The sequence below is a fragment of the Ambystoma mexicanum genome, unplaced genomic scaffold (assembly GCF_040938575.1).
Source record: "Ambystoma mexicanum isolate Mex_15411 unplaced genomic scaffold, UKY_AmexF1_1 Mex_scaf106, whole genome shotgun sequence".
Lineage (NCBI taxonomy): Eukaryota > Metazoa > Chordata > Amphibia > Caudata > Ambystomatidae > Ambystoma > Ambystoma mexicanum.
The window spans coordinates 496956-506637 of NW_027182332.1; the positions used below are offsets into that span (position 1 = coordinate 496956).

The window sequence follows — 9682 nt, forward strand, 5'->3', positions numbered from 1 at the left end:
TGATTGTTCTCTCCACCTCCCTGCAACAGAAACAGGATGGATGGATTAAAGTTATCCTACCAGACATAGGAGTCCTGAATGGGCCCACCAGTCTTATATATCTCGCCTGATCGAGCCTGATCGAGCGCTGATCGAGCGATGAGCGTGGTATCATGTTGCAAGTGGCTGCATGGCTTAGCTTACTAAATGCAAATGCATAAGAGTAATATTCTTAGCATTTCTAGAGCCTACGGCCACACCACACTGAATGCGCCCGATCTCGTCTGATCTCGGAAGCTAAGCAGTGTCGGGCCTAGTTAGTACCTGGATGGGAGACCGCCTGGGAATACCAGGTGCTGTAGGCTTTTTTGTGCTCCAAGTTCAGGAAGTGAGCCATTTCTCAATTGCCTTTCAAAACTGCAAGGTCTAGCCGACTAGATGCTTAAAAGTACAAAACTCACTAGGCCCAGAGCCTACGGCCACACCACACTGAATGCGCCTGATCTCGTCTGATCTCGGAAGCTAAGCAGTGTCGGGCCTAGTTAGTACCTGGATGGGAGACCGCCTGGGAATACCAGGTGCTGTAGGCTTTTTTGTGCTCCAAGTTCAGGAAGTGAGCCATTTCTCAATTGCCTTTCAAAACTGCAAGGTCTAGCCGACTATATGCTTAAAAGTACAAAACTCACTAGGCCCAGAGCCTACGGCCACACCACACTGAATGCGCCCGATCTCGTCTGATCTCGGAAGCTAAGCAGTGTCGGGCCTAGTTAGTACCTGGATGGGAGACCGCCTGGGAATACCAGGTGCTGTAGGCTTTTTTGTGCTCCAAGTTCAGGAAGTGAGCCATTTCTCAATTGCCTTTCAAAACTGCAAGGTCTAGCCGACTAGATGCTTAAAAGTACAAAACTCACTAGGCCCAGAGCCTACGGCCACACCACACTGAATGCGCCCGATCTCGTCTGATCTCGGAAGCTAAGCAGTGTCGGGCCTAGTTAGTACCTGGATGGGAGACCGCCTGGGAATACCAGGTGCTGTAGGCTTTTTTGTGCTCCAAGTTCAGGAAGTGAGCCATTTCTCAATTGCCTTTCAAAACTGCAAGGTCTAGCCGACTAGATGCTTAAAAGTACAAAACTCACTAGGACCAGAGCCTACGGCCACACCACACTGAATGCGCCCGATCTCGTCTGATCTCGGAAGCTAAGCAGTGTCGGGCCTAGTTAGTACCTGGATGGGAGACCGCCTGGGAATACCAGGTGCTGTAGGCTTTTTTGTGCTCCAAGTTCAGGAAGTGAGCCATTTCTCAATTGCCTTTCAAAACTGCAAGGTCTAGCCGACTAGATGCTTAAAAGTACAAAACTCACTAGGCCCAGAGCCTACGGCCACACCACACTGAATGCGCCCGATCTCGTCTGATCTCGGAAGCTAAGCAGTGTCGGGCCTAGTTAGTACCTGGATGGGAGACCGCCTGGGAATACCAGGTGCTGTAGGCTATTTTGTGCTCCATGATTAGTAATTGCACAACTTCTCAATTACTTTTCAAATTTGGTATGTTTCCAAAATAATTGTATCCCGTTTTATAGCGGAAATGTTGGACAACATTATGAGGGCTGGAGCTACCTATTTACATATAATTAGCATACAGGTAGTGTGTTCATGGGTAATAAATCGACTTTCACATGTAATGCAGTACAGAGAATATTGAGTCCTTCAAGAGGCATGAAAGAAAGCCGTTATTGTGTTGATTGTTCTCTCCACCTCCCTGCAACAGAAACAGGATGGATGGATTAAAGTTATCCTACCAGACATAGGAGTCCTGAATGGGCCCACCAGTCTTATATATCTCGCCTGATCGAGCCTGATCGAGCGATGAGCGTGGTATCATGTTGCAAGTGGCTGCATGGCTTAGCTTACTAAATGCAAATGCATAAGAGTAATATTCTTAGCATTTCTAGAGCCTACGGCCACACCACACTGAATGCGCCCGATCTCGTCTGATCTCGGAAGCTAAGCAGTGTCGGGCCTAGTTAGTACCTGGATGGGAGACCGCCTGGGAATACCAGGTGCTGTAGGCTTTTTTTTTGCTCCAAGTTCAGGAAGTGAGCCATTTCTCAATTGCCTTTCAAAACTGCAAGGTCTAGCCGACTAGATGCTTAAAAGTACAAAACTCACTAGGCCCAGAGCCTACGGCCACACCACACTGAATGCGCCTGATCTCGTCTGATCTCGGAAGCTAAGCAGTGTCGGGCCTAGTTAGTACCTGGATGGGAGACCGCATGGGAATACCAGGTGCTGTAGGCTTTTTTGTGCTCCAAGTTCAGGAAGTGAGCCATTTCTCAATTGCCTTTCAAAACTGCAAGGTCTAGCCGACTAGATGCTTAAAAGTACAAAACTCACTAGGCCCAGAGCCTACGGCCACACCACACTGAATGCGCCCGATCTCGTCTGATCTCGGAAGCTAAGCAGTGTCGGGCCTAGTTAGTACCTGGATGGGAGACCGCCTGGGAATACCAGGTGCTGTAGGCTTTTTTGTGCTCCAAGTTCAGGAAGTGAGCCATTTCTCAATTGCCTTTCAAAACTGCAAGGTCTAGCCGACTAGATGCTTAAAAGTACAAAACTCACTAGGCCCAGAGCCTACGGCCACACCACACTGAATGCGCCCGATCTCGTCTGATCTCGGAAGCTAAGCAGTGTCGGGCCTAGTTAGTACCTGGATGGGAGACCGCCTGGGAATACCAGGTGCTGTAGGCTATTTCGTGCTCCATGATTAGTAATTGCGCAACTTCTCAATTACTTTTCAAATTTGGTATGTTTCCAAAATAATTGTATCCCGTTTTATAGCGGAAATGTTGGACAGCATTATGAGGGCTGGAGCTACCTATTTACATATAATTAGCATACAGGTAGTGTGTTCATGGGTAATAAATCGACTTTCACATGTAATGCAGTACAGAGAATATTGAGTCCTTCAAGAGGCATGAAAGAAAGCCGTTATTGTGTTGATTGTTCTCTCCACCTCCCTGCAACAGAAACAGGATGGATGGATTAAAGTTATCCTACCAGACATAGGAGTCCTGAATGGGCCCACCAGTCTTATATATCTCGCCTGATCGAGCCTGATCGAGCGCTGATCGAGCGATGAGCGTGGTATCATGTTGCAAGTGGCTGCATGGCTTAGCTTACTAAATGCAAATGCATAAGAGTAATATTCTTAGCATTTCTAGAGCCTACGGCCACACCACACTGAATGCGCCCGATCTCGTCTGATCTCGGAAGCTAAGCAGTGTCGGGCCTAGTTAGTACCTGGATGGGAGACCGCCTGGGAATACCAGGTGCTGTAGGCTTTTTTGTGCTCCAAGTTCAGGAAGTGAGCCATTTCTCAATTGCCTTTCAAAACTGCAAGGTCTAGCCGACTAGATGCTTAAAAGTACAAAACTCACTAGGCCCAGAGCCTACGGCCACACCACACTGAATGCGCCCGATCTCATCTGATCTCGGAAGCTAAGCAGTGTCGGGCCTAGTTAGTACCTGGATGGGAGACCGCCTGGGAATACCAGGTGCTGTAGGCTTTTTTGTGCTCCAAGTTCAGGAAGTGAGCCATTTCTCAATTGCCTTTCAAAACTGCAAGGTCTAGCCGACTAGATGCTTAAAAGTACAAAACTCACTAGGACCAGAGCCTACGGCCACACCACACTGAATGCGCCCGATCTCGTCTGATCTCGGAAGCTAAGCAGTGTCGGGCCTAGTTAGTACCTGGATGGGAGACCGCCTGGGAATACCAGGTGCTGTAGGCTTTTTTGTGCTCCAAGTTCAGGAAGTGAGCCATTTCTCAATTGCCTTTCAAAACTGCAAGGTCTAGCCGACTAGATGCTTAAAAGTACAAAACTCACTAGGCCCAGAGCCTACGGCCACACCACACTGAATGCGCCCGATCTCGTCTGATCTCGGAAGCTAAGCAGTGTCGGGCCTAGTTAGTACCTGGATGGGAGACCGCCTGGGAATACCAGGTGCTGTAGGCTATTTTGTGCTCCATGATTAGTAATTGCACAACTTCTCAATTACTTTTCAAATTTGGTATGTTTCCAAAATAATTTTATCCCGTTTTATAGCGGAAATGTTGGACAACATTATGAGGGCTGGAGCTACCTATTTACATATAATTAGCATACAGGTAGTGTGTTCATGGGTAATAAATCGACTTTCACATGTAATGCAGTACAGAGAATATTGAGTCCTTCAAGAGGCATGAAAGAAAGCCGTTATTGTGTTGATTGTTCTCTCCACCTCCCTGCAACAGAAACAGGATGGATGGATTAAAGTTATCCTACCAGACATAGGAGTCCTGAATGGGCCCACCAGTCTTATATATCTCGCCTGATCGAGCCTGATCGAGCGCTGATCGAGCGATGAGCGTGGTATCATGTTGCAAGTGGCTGCATGGCTTAGCTTACTAAATGCAAATGCATAAGAGTAATATTCTTAGCATTTCTAGAGCCTACGGCCACACCACACTGAATGCGCCCGATCTCGTCTGATCTCGGAAGCTAAGCAGTGTCGGGCCTAGTTAGTACCTGGATGGGAGACCGCCTGGGAATACCAGGTGCTGTAGGCTTTTTTGTGCTCCAAGTTCAGGAAGTGAGCCATTTCTCAATTGCCTTTCAAAACTGCAAGGTCTAGCCGACTAGATGCTTAAAAGTACAAAACTCACTAGGCCCAGAGCCTACTGTTAGGGAGAATTCTCTGTTTAGGCTGAATTTCCCTACCTAGTGAGTCCCCCAGCAGCTTTGCTGGATTTCTGGAGTTTATTTTTTTTCTCCTGCCAAGAGTGAGACTCTTTTACCCTCACTCTTGGACATGTTGAACTGTGTTATCTTGGTTAAACCTTGTGTTGAATGGGCTATGGGGTCTTTTACTCCATAGGGCCTCATGTATTTTTGTGATGTGGGTTACACAGCACCCTCTGTGCCGTGACCCAGGAGTGTCCTAGGGACTCCCCAACATAGACTCCATACCCTGGGACTGACTACTGTCTCCCAGGGCATGTAAAGTCACCAAAGACTTTGCTAGTCTTGAATCCTGAACAGAACCAGTACAAACCATCATATTGTGGACGTACTGGCTGGGGCAATTCGATTGCCCCAGGGTCTGTTAGTCGAGGGGGCACGTCTCCGTCCCCCCTGATCGAGTTTTGGCTGGTGGCAGTGGAAACTACTTTTTATATTCGACCGCGAATATTTCCCTATGGGATTTCCCATTGTTTTAGGCTAACACATTTAATTATTTATTTACGGTAGCCTTAAACATCCCGCCGGTTTATATATTTCTTTTTATAACTCCGGTTGGGACTTTTTGCCAAAACTTGATTCTAAAATGGCGTTGGTGTTCGCCTCTGTAACTCTGACCCAAAGTGGAGCCCTTTGTTCCACTTTTGGCGGGCTTCTCCACAGAAGCCCTCCAAAGTGGTGCCACTCTGTCTGGGGTACTTAGGAGGGGTGGAGGGGGATTTAGGCACCCTGGACTGAGTTACCTTGGTAACTCAAGTCGCACTCCGTCCTGATTGGCCCAAGTGGTGAGCCGCCCGGCTCACCACGTAGCATGTTTGAGTGACAGCTAGGCTGGGTGAATGGGGGCTTGCTGCATAAAAGCAGGGCTTTGGGGACTGGGACTTCAGAAGTCGCCACAGGACCAAGAATCCGACGAGGGAAGAGCTGAGCCGACCTGCTTCGACGACACCACCCGGTGGAGCCCTGCTGAACCGTCTCACCACTTTTTCCCGACGACCGAGGAGAACTCTTAACGGAGTGGCTCCTTCCCTTAACTGGTGGGGACAACCAGTTTTCGCCTTCTTTCCGTTCTTTGAGGTATCTCGTGGCCGCCTTGCCTGTGCCAAGCACCCCGGCAACCGGAATACCACACTTTACCCCCCTACCGCGAAAGTCGGTACCAACCCTTTAACCGGAGGACTCCGCGGCTGGTTTCTTCCCGGGCAGTGCAACGACCCTCCTCTTCTGCTCTTCAGCGAGAACTTCTTCTCCCCTGACCGACGTCGAGCCCTGCTGCCACTGCCTGGAACAACTGCCACCGCTGGAGGATCCTTTCCGCTTAAGGTACTGTGTTCCGCCTGGCTTCCCTTGCCACCGACTGTACGGGGTAGATTTAGTCCCCGGCTTTCGAACCTGGGAGTGCCTGGGACACTTTGGCTAAACTTTCTGAGCCACTCTAAAACTCTTTTTGACTCTTTGCAAGACTTGAATCTCTAACTAACAGTGTGATCTTGGGCACCTTTTCGCTCCGGCTACTCTAAGAGTGGGCCCTGCCTAGTGACTTTTGCTCACCTGTGACTTTGTGCTTCTTTAAGCCTATTGCAAGTGTTCTGGACCTTAGAGTGGTGTGTTTAACCTATTTCTGCTTTTTCTCTCCCTTTCTTGGAAACTACTAGAGTGTCATCTAACGTTAAGCACTCACCTCTGTTTTAATTAAGTGGTGTTAACCTAGAGTTGTCTAGATAGGAGAAAGGATTGAATTTACTTTCATTATAACTGTGTTGAAGTGTTTTTACCATATTCGTTGCTAGAGTGTTTTTACTTATGTGTGTTTTTAAATAAATAACAATATTCTTTTGAAACCAAGCTCTGGTCAGTGTTTGCTTGTGCTATTGTGTTTTGGTACATATTGTGTATACTTTGCATACTGCCTAACTCTTCTTGAGAGAAGTCTGACTGCTCAGCCACAGCTACCAGGTAAATCTGGGTGGTACAGACTGCTACCAAAGGGGTTTACTGCTCTACCTGTAGTCTTAAATCTTTTGCAGTGTTCCCCAAGGGAACTGCACAGGTTTCTGCCTAACACTGGTGTAACTGCACAGGTTTCTGCCTAACACCTACGGCCACACCACACTGAATGCGCCTGATCTCGTCTGATCTCGGAAGCTAAGCAGTGTCGGGCCTAGTTAGTACCTGGATGGGAGACCGCCTGGGAATACCAGGTGCTGTAGGCTTTTTTGTGCTCCAAGTTCAGGAAGTGAGCCATTTCTCAATTGCCTTTCAAAACTGCAAGGTCTAGCCGACTATATGCTTAAAAGTACAAAACTCACTAGGCCCAGAGCCTACGGCCACACCACACTGAATGCGCCCGATCTCGTCTGATCTCGGAAGCTAAGCAGTGTCGGGCCTAGTTAGTACCTGGATGGGAGACCGCCTGGGAATACCAGGTGCTGTAGGCTTTTTTGTGCTCCAAGTTCAGGAAGTGAGCCATTTCTCAATTGCCTTTCAAAACTGCAAGGTCTAGCCGACTAGATGCTTAAAAGTACAAAACTCACTAGGCCCAGAGCCTACGGCCACACCACACTGAATGCGCCCGATCTCGTCTGATCTCGGAAGCTAAGCAGTGTCGGGCCTAGTTAGTACCTGGATGGGAGACCGCCTGGGAATACCAGGTGCTGTAGGCTTTTTTGTGCTCCAAGTTCAGGAAGTGAGCCATTTCTCAATTGCCTTTCAAAACTGCAAGGTCTAGCCGACTAGATGCTTAAAAGTACAAAACTCACTAGGACCAGAGCCTACGGCCACACCACACTGAATGCGCCCGATCTCGTCTGATCTCGGAAGCTAAGCAGTGTCGGGCCTAGTTAGTACCTGGATGGGAGACCGCCTGGGAATACCAGGTGCTGTAGGCTTTTTTGTGCTCCAAGTTCAGGAAGTGAGCCATTTCTCAATTGCCTTTCAAAACTGCAAGGTCTAGCCGACTAGATGCTTAAAAGTACAAAACTCACTAGGCCCAGAGCCTACGGCCACACCACACTGAATGCGCCTGATCTCGTCTGATCTCGGAAGCTAAGCAGTGTCGGGCCTAGTTAGTACCTGGATGGGAGACCGCCTGGGAATACCAGGTGCTGTAGGCTTTTTTGTGCTCCAAGTTCAGGAAGTGAGCCATTTCTCAATTGCCTTTCAAAACTGCAAGGTCTAGCCTACTAGATGCTTAAAAGTACAAAACTCACTAGGCCCAGAGCCTACGGCCACACCACACTGAATGCGCCCGATCTCGTCTGATCTCGGAAGCTAAGCAGTGTCGGGCCTAGTTAGTACCTGGATGGGAGACCGCCTGGGAATACCAGGTGCTGTAGGCTTTTTTGTGCTCCAAGTTCAGGAAGTGAGCCATTTCTCAATTGCCTTTCAAAACTGCAAGGTCTAGCCGACTAGATGCTTAAAAGTACAAAACTCACTAGGACCAGAGCCTACGGCCACACCACACTGAATGCGCCCGATCTCGTCTGATCTCGGAAGCTAAGCAGTGTCGGGCCTAGTTAGTACCTGGATGGGAGACCGCCTGGGAATACCAGGTGCTGTAGGCTTTTTTGTGCTCCAAGTTCAGGAAGTGAGCCATTTCTCAATTGCCTTTCAAAACTGCAAGGTCTAGCCGACTAGATGCTTAAAAGTACAAAACTCACTAGGCCCAGAGCCTACGGCCACACCACACTGAATGCGCCCGATCTCGTCTGATCTCGGAAGCTAAGCAGTGTCGGGCCTAGTTAGTACCTGGATGGGAGACCGCCTGGGAATACCAGGTGCTGTAGGCTATTTTGTGCTCCATGATTAGTAATTGCACAACTTCTCAATTACTTTTCAAATTTGGTATGTTTCCAAAATAATTTTATCCCGTTTTATAGCGGAAATGTTGGACAACATTATGAGGGCTGGAGCTACCTATTTACATATAATTAGCATACAGGTAGTGTGTTCATGGGTAATAAATCGACTTTCACATGTAATGCAGTACAGAGAATATTGAGTCCTTCAAGAGGCATGAAAGAAAGCCGTTATTGTGTTGATTGTTCTCTCCACCTCCCTGCAACAGAAACAGGATGGATGGATTAAAGTTATCCTACCAGACATAGGAGTCCTGAATGGGCCCACCAGTCTTATATATCTCGCCTGATCGAGCCTGATCGAGCGCTGATCGAGCGATGAGCGTGGTATCATGTTGCAAGTGGCTGCATGGCTTAGCTTACTAAATGCAAATGCATAAGAGTAATATTCTTAGCATTTCTAGAGCCTACGGCCACACCACACTGAATGCGCCCGATCTCGTCTGATCTCGGAAGCTAAGCAGTGTCGGGCCTAGTTAGTACCTGGATGGGAGACCGCCTGGGAATACCAGGTGCTGTAGGCTTTTTTGTGCTCCAAGTTCAGGAAGTGAGCCATTTCTCAATTGCCTTTCAAAACTGCAAGGTCTAGCCGACTAGATGCTTAAAAGTACAAAACTCACTAGGCCCAGAGCCTACGGCCACACCACACTGAATGCGCCTGATCTCGTCTGATCTCGGAAGCTAAGCAGTGTCGGGCCTAGTTAGTACCTGGATGGGAGACCGCCTGGGAATACCAGGTGCTGTAGGCTTTTTTGTGCTCCAAGTTCAGGAAGTGAGCCATTTCTCAATTGCCTTTCAAAACTGCAAGGTCTAGCCGACTATATGCTTAAAAGTACAAAACTCACTAGGCCCAGAGCCTACGGCCACACCACACTGAATGCGCCCGATCTCGTCTGATCTCGGAAGCTAAGCAGTGTCGGGCCTAGTTAGTACCTGGATGGGAGACCGCCTGGGAATACCAGGTGCTGTAGGCTTTTTTGTGCTCCAAGTTCAGGAAGTGAGCCATTTCTCAATTGCCTTTCAAAACTGCAAGGTCTAGCCGACTAGATGCTTAAAAGTACAAAA

General features: G+C 48.4%; 26 non-coding genes across 26 annotated transcripts; all 26 read left to right on the forward strand.

The window, feature by feature from the left end:
- Nucleotides 1–225: 225 nt before the first annotated feature.
- Nucleotides 226–344, forward strand: LOC138551827 (5S ribosomal RNA). The gene has a single exon (XR_011295532.1). It is a non-coding gene; the product is annotated as a 5S ribosomal RNA (ribosomal RNA).
- A 106-nt stretch (nucleotides 345–450) lies between these two features.
- On the forward strand, nucleotides 451–569 carry LOC138552693 (5S ribosomal RNA). Its single transcript, XR_011296371.1, has one exon. It is a non-coding gene; the product is annotated as a 5S ribosomal RNA (ribosomal RNA).
- Nucleotides 570–675: 106 nt separating this feature from the next.
- On the forward strand, nucleotides 676–794 carry LOC138551828 (5S ribosomal RNA). The gene has a single exon (XR_011295533.1). It is a non-coding gene; the product is annotated as a 5S ribosomal RNA (ribosomal RNA).
- A 106-nt stretch (nucleotides 795–900) lies between these two features.
- Nucleotides 901–1019, forward strand: LOC138551829 (5S ribosomal RNA). The gene has a single exon (XR_011295534.1). It is a non-coding gene; the product is annotated as a 5S ribosomal RNA (ribosomal RNA).
- A 106-nt stretch (nucleotides 1020–1125) lies between these two features.
- LOC138551830 (5S ribosomal RNA) lies at nucleotides 1126–1244 on the forward strand. Its single transcript, XR_011295535.1, has one exon. It is a non-coding gene; the product is annotated as a 5S ribosomal RNA (ribosomal RNA).
- Nucleotides 1245–1350: 106 nt separating this feature from the next.
- LOC138551831 (5S ribosomal RNA) lies at nucleotides 1351–1469 on the forward strand. The gene has a single exon (XR_011295536.1). It is a non-coding gene; the product is annotated as a 5S ribosomal RNA (ribosomal RNA).
- A 463-nt stretch (nucleotides 1470–1932) lies between these two features.
- On the forward strand, nucleotides 1933–2051 carry LOC138551833 (5S ribosomal RNA). The gene has a single exon (XR_011295538.1). It is a non-coding gene; the product is annotated as a 5S ribosomal RNA (ribosomal RNA).
- Nucleotides 2052–2158: 107 nt separating this feature from the next.
- LOC138552921 (5S ribosomal RNA) lies at nucleotides 2159–2277 on the forward strand. The gene has a single exon (XR_011296599.1). It is a non-coding gene; the product is annotated as a 5S ribosomal RNA (ribosomal RNA).
- A 106-nt stretch (nucleotides 2278–2383) lies between these two features.
- Nucleotides 2384–2502, forward strand: LOC138551834 (5S ribosomal RNA). The gene has a single exon (XR_011295539.1). It is a non-coding gene; the product is annotated as a 5S ribosomal RNA (ribosomal RNA).
- A 106-nt stretch (nucleotides 2503–2608) lies between these two features.
- LOC138551835 (5S ribosomal RNA) lies at nucleotides 2609–2727 on the forward strand. Its single transcript, XR_011295540.1, has one exon. It is a non-coding gene; the product is annotated as a 5S ribosomal RNA (ribosomal RNA).
- A 474-nt stretch (nucleotides 2728–3201) lies between these two features.
- LOC138551836 (5S ribosomal RNA) lies at nucleotides 3202–3320 on the forward strand. The gene has a single exon (XR_011295541.1). It is a non-coding gene; the product is annotated as a 5S ribosomal RNA (ribosomal RNA).
- A 106-nt stretch (nucleotides 3321–3426) lies between these two features.
- LOC138551310 (5S ribosomal RNA) lies at nucleotides 3427–3545 on the forward strand. The gene has a single exon (XR_011295035.1). It is a non-coding gene; the product is annotated as a 5S ribosomal RNA (ribosomal RNA).
- Nucleotides 3546–3651: 106 nt separating this feature from the next.
- On the forward strand, nucleotides 3652–3770 carry LOC138551837 (5S ribosomal RNA). The gene has a single exon (XR_011295542.1). It is a non-coding gene; the product is annotated as a 5S ribosomal RNA (ribosomal RNA).
- A 106-nt stretch (nucleotides 3771–3876) lies between these two features.
- Nucleotides 3877–3995, forward strand: LOC138551839 (5S ribosomal RNA). The gene has a single exon (XR_011295544.1). It is a non-coding gene; the product is annotated as a 5S ribosomal RNA (ribosomal RNA).
- A 474-nt stretch (nucleotides 3996–4469) lies between these two features.
- Nucleotides 4470–4588, forward strand: LOC138551840 (5S ribosomal RNA). Its single transcript, XR_011295545.1, has one exon. It is a non-coding gene; the product is annotated as a 5S ribosomal RNA (ribosomal RNA).
- Nucleotides 4589–6854: 2266 nt separating this feature from the next.
- On the forward strand, nucleotides 6855–6973 carry LOC138553096 (5S ribosomal RNA). Its single transcript, XR_011296773.1, has one exon. It is a non-coding gene; the product is annotated as a 5S ribosomal RNA (ribosomal RNA).
- A 106-nt stretch (nucleotides 6974–7079) lies between these two features.
- LOC138551841 (5S ribosomal RNA) lies at nucleotides 7080–7198 on the forward strand. Its single transcript, XR_011295546.1, has one exon. It is a non-coding gene; the product is annotated as a 5S ribosomal RNA (ribosomal RNA).
- A 106-nt stretch (nucleotides 7199–7304) lies between these two features.
- Nucleotides 7305–7423, forward strand: LOC138551842 (5S ribosomal RNA). Its single transcript, XR_011295547.1, has one exon. It is a non-coding gene; the product is annotated as a 5S ribosomal RNA (ribosomal RNA).
- Nucleotides 7424–7529: 106 nt separating this feature from the next.
- On the forward strand, nucleotides 7530–7648 carry LOC138551843 (5S ribosomal RNA). Its single transcript, XR_011295548.1, has one exon. It is a non-coding gene; the product is annotated as a 5S ribosomal RNA (ribosomal RNA).
- A 106-nt stretch (nucleotides 7649–7754) lies between these two features.
- LOC138552694 (5S ribosomal RNA) lies at nucleotides 7755–7873 on the forward strand. Its single transcript, XR_011296372.1, has one exon. It is a non-coding gene; the product is annotated as a 5S ribosomal RNA (ribosomal RNA).
- Nucleotides 7874–7979: 106 nt separating this feature from the next.
- On the forward strand, nucleotides 7980–8098 carry LOC138551845 (5S ribosomal RNA). The gene has a single exon (XR_011295550.1). It is a non-coding gene; the product is annotated as a 5S ribosomal RNA (ribosomal RNA).
- Nucleotides 8099–8204: 106 nt separating this feature from the next.
- Nucleotides 8205–8323, forward strand: LOC138551846 (5S ribosomal RNA). The gene has a single exon (XR_011295551.1). It is a non-coding gene; the product is annotated as a 5S ribosomal RNA (ribosomal RNA).
- Nucleotides 8324–8429: 106 nt separating this feature from the next.
- On the forward strand, nucleotides 8430–8548 carry LOC138551847 (5S ribosomal RNA). The gene has a single exon (XR_011295552.1). It is a non-coding gene; the product is annotated as a 5S ribosomal RNA (ribosomal RNA).
- A 474-nt stretch (nucleotides 8549–9022) lies between these two features.
- On the forward strand, nucleotides 9023–9141 carry LOC138551848 (5S ribosomal RNA). Its single transcript, XR_011295553.1, has one exon. It is a non-coding gene; the product is annotated as a 5S ribosomal RNA (ribosomal RNA).
- Nucleotides 9142–9247: 106 nt separating this feature from the next.
- LOC138552695 (5S ribosomal RNA) lies at nucleotides 9248–9366 on the forward strand. Its single transcript, XR_011296373.1, has one exon. It is a non-coding gene; the product is annotated as a 5S ribosomal RNA (ribosomal RNA).
- Nucleotides 9367–9472: 106 nt separating this feature from the next.
- LOC138551849 (5S ribosomal RNA) lies at nucleotides 9473–9591 on the forward strand. The gene has a single exon (XR_011295554.1). It is a non-coding gene; the product is annotated as a 5S ribosomal RNA (ribosomal RNA).
- Nucleotides 9592–9682: the final 91 nt, after the last annotated feature.